This window comes from Nestor notabilis, unplaced genomic scaffold, assembly GCF_000696875.1.
Source record: "Nestor notabilis isolate BGI_N333 unplaced genomic scaffold, ASM69687v1 scaffold4281, whole genome shotgun sequence".
Classification (NCBI taxonomy): domain Eukaryota; kingdom Metazoa; phylum Chordata; class Aves; order Psittaciformes; family Psittacidae; genus Nestor; species Nestor notabilis.
In genome coordinates this window covers 52,078-56,126 of record NW_009915354.1, presented here as the reverse complement: position 1 = coordinate 56,126, position 4,049 = coordinate 52,078, and positions in this window count along the sequence as shown.

Here is a 4,049-nt window from a genome sequence, read left to right as displayed (position 1 = left end):
TTGCTACCCCAGCATAAGAATCCTCTTAGTCCGCCTCAGTGTAGGAAGGGAGATACCTCTTGGTCAGTGGACCCGGCCGGTGAGTTGCTGTAGGTGTTGCATGGGTTTGCCCATCACCGGCATTGCTGCAGGAGGAAGCTGCTAGCAGGGAAGAGTGGAAAACAGCACTCAGCAAGCCGGGTGTGCTGCAGGGCTGACACGTGCCTGCTCGTCCACCTTCCCTCTCCAGGAAATAGTGCTTTTACCTGCTCTCCTGGACTTCCCACAGTGCCTGTTGGCTTCATCCACCCCATGCCCTGATAAAGCTGAGCGCTGCTTCTCTCTCCCTCTGATGGCTGACCCAGAAAGGGGCAGAATTGCACTGAGGTTCCTCCCAGGAGGCAGCGGCAGCAGCGTGGCAAAGTACCTCCTGCCCTTAGCCTGTACCAGGCAAGGCTCTGCTTAGTAGTAGGTGACCAGGCACCGTGTCCGTGAGCTGCTTGTGCGGTGCCAGCACTGGGCAGGTCTGATCACCTTTACCAAGGCCCCGTGCTGCTCCCAGCCCTGGCTGCACCAGGGCATCTGTTTAAAAGGAGAATTTGCTGTTCTTTGTCACTCGGGGGTAAGAAATGGTCCTGTGACCTTCTTGGCTTCTTCTTTTTCTTATCATAAGCGCCCGTGCTGGTGGCTCCATGTGCCCCCCGTCAGCACGTTTCCCGTGTGTGACTAAAGCTCTTTCTAGCTCAGAAAACACAGGAGGGAAAAGTTCCCTCCACTTCCCATCCTGATGTTTGTTCTTGAGAGTTGTGTTGGCCATTGAACATCAACAGAGAAGGCCACGAGGGTGATCAGGGGCCATTTGAAGACAGGCTGAGAGAATTGGGGGTGTTCAGCCTGGAGAAGAGAAGCTGCTGGAGACCTCAGAGCAGCTTCCAGTGTCTGAAGGGGGCTACAAGGATGCTGGAGAGGGACCTTCATCAGGGACTGGAGAGATAGGACAAGGGGTGATGGGTTCAAACTGAAACAGGGGAAGTTCAGGTTGGAGATAAGGCAGAAGCTCTTCCCTGGGAGGGTGCTGAGGCGCTGGCACAGGGTGCCCAGAGAAGCTGTGGCTGCCCCATCCCTGGCAGTGTTCCAGGCCCGGGTGGACACAGGGGCTTGGAGCAACCTGCTCCAGTGGAAGGTGTCCCTGCCCGTGGCAGGGGGTTGGAGCTGGAGGAGCTTTACGGTCCCTTCCAACACAAACCATTCTATGACTCTATGAAAAGTCACCCTCTTCCCCCATGCTCAAGTAAACCGGTCAAGCAAGCCTGTAAGAACCTTAAGCGAGCAACTCATCCGTGTAGGACATTAGTTATGCCTCTGTGTTTTGCATGGAAACATATCCCTCCTTTCATGGTGGAAAAAGCTTTTGAATACTCCCCTGGGTGCTGAGTTTCAGTGTAGTGTCGTGTCAGTTGGTCAGTGACCCCTGTGTTCATTATGGTGCTGTAATAGCTCAACGTGGTTCGCTTTGTTTAGGAATCACTGGGGCAGAAGAGATTGAGGAGGTTGAATTACAAACCCCTTCTCCTCCTCCCTGGTGCTTGTGAGGACAATTTCTGGGCATGTTTGCAGGGAACGAACGGTTCTGAGGCTGTGCCCTGTCCTCCTCCCGGGGCAGGATGTGGGTCATGTGGAGAGGAGCTTCCTTTCCTCAGAATGATGTGCATGAGCAGTGTCTCTACTGGAAAGAAGACAAAATAAGCACCATCCCCTTTGTGCTTTCCAGGAATCCGAACGAGTCCCTTTCTTCTGCTCCCACCCAGAAATGCGGCATCAGCAGCTCAAATCCTCACAGCAGCAGATGAGCCCCAGCCACATGAATAACCCCGTGCCACCCTCTGTGAAGATGATTTACACCCTCTGCCCAGAAAGTGATTTGCAACCATACATTTCCCCCAGCTCTGAGTGAGAAACCACCTAACACAGATGCAGCAGTTTCCCTTTCACATGCCCCAGCCCCTGCAGAGCTTTGTGGGTTCCCTCCCTTCTGCTCCATGGTCACGCTTTGGTCTTCAAATCTCAGCACCTTCTGAGCATCACCTCCCTCATCCATGGGCCCAGGGAGCTTTAATCACCATGGGGTGAAGACACCCGGGACTGGAGGTGTCCAGCGAGCTCTGCTGTCCAGGAAATGCCACTTTGTGCAGCCTCTGTGGGTCTGAATGGCCAATATTAGCAGGGATGTATGAGCCTGGTTACACTCAAATGCTCCACAGTGTGTCCTACAGCACTGCATTGCCTGTTATCCAAGTGGGGTTATGGAATCTCACAGAATCCCAGTTTGGGTCGAAGGGACCTTAAAGCTCCTCCAGCTCCAACCCCTGCCCCGGGCAGGGACACCTTCCACTAGAGCAGGTTGCTCCAAGCCCCTGTGTCCAACCTGGCCTTGAACACTGCCAGGGATGGGGCAGCCACAGCTTCTCTGGGCACCCTGTGCCAGCGCCTCAGCACCATCTAAAGACCAAATGGTCAATGGCAGTTACAATGACATGAAGCTGAAAGAAACCAGCAGTGATCCACTGTGCCCTTTTTAACAGTGAGGAAGGATGCTGGTCAGAAGCGTATCAGATGGTGTTTAATTGGGCAGCTGTGGAGTCTTTTGCACCTTCAGGGCACATCTCACTAGTTAATAATTTTCAGGGTAACTGAGCAAGGTTCAGGTTTATGACTTAGTGGTGTGAGGAAAACTCCCCCAAAACACTGGGTCATTTGATCTCAGGCACACGGTAAATCAACGGCAAACTCAAGCACAGTTGTAAGATTAGAGACATGTGGCTGATTTCAAGGGTTATCCCATGCATTTCCCAACCAAACCCCACAAATTATGCTTGTGGTTTACCTGAAGGACATCCCCTAATGGAGACACCACTTTGCTCCCAGAGTGACTGTTCCAGTACCTGGAAAGTTAGAGAAACCTTCCTAATGTCTAACCCAAACTGTACCAAGTCTTGCTTACTTCAGTCCAGGGTTGTCTCAGCCATCACGGGCAGGGAGAGCAGAGACCTTGTGTGTACCTGAGGCCTCTGCCCAGCCCTCCAGTCTCCTTTTAAGAAGTAATTCATTTATCCAGTTGCTCATCACGAGCTGTGCTCTTCGGAGCAGGGATCTCTCACTCCTGGGTTCCTCCTGGAGGACTCATTTCATTGCATGAGATGCCAAAACCTGGTCTTGCCAATCTCGCTCTCCAGCACTTCCCACATGTATCCCAACGCACTCTGGTCTCCCAAATAATGCCGTGGGAGACATGATCCAGTGCCTTTATAAAGAGACGTGATATGAAATCATCTGCCTCTCCCTTACCCGCAAGGTCTCAGCAAGTCACAAGAGGCAATCAAACTGGTTTGAGAAAACCTGGTCTTGACAACCCCCTTTCCTGTCATTCCATAAGGAAATGAATTCATCCTCCCGGTCTGTAGGTTCCAGGACCCATCTTTCCATCCCAGTCCTATTTTAAAGATAAGCACGACTTGTCCCCTTAATCTGAAAGCATCTTCTCACCCTGCTCAACTCCCCCAAGACATCATCTAGTGGCTGTTGTTAAGTACCTGAGATCCAGACAAGCTGAAGGGATCTGCTGCTTCTGGGTACTTTCACTGTCAGTAACCTACCCTCTGCACTGAGCAGTAGATTGAAGTTCCTCCTGGTCATATGATGATGGTCAGAGCATGTAAGAAGGGATTTTTCTGTTGCTCCAGATCAGTTTTGTGTTATGGTTTGGCCTTTCTGACATAGTCCCAGCACGCTCAGTACAAGGAGGCTCATCTTTGTGAAGCTGACCTAGTTTCTACTTTCTGTATTCCATCTCCTGATGTTGAGGTCAGTGAAGGAGCCTGAGATTTACTGTGTCTATAACGACGCTTCTTTCCTTCGCATTAGAGAACTTTGTGCTTGAGATCTCATTATTGTTTCTTTTACACTGTGAAACAACCCAAGCACGGAGGCACACTGTGCTCAGCTGCACGCGTTTGCGAATCTGAATTCCAAAGCTCTTCCAAAACAGGCACTTTTAAAGAACAACAACAACA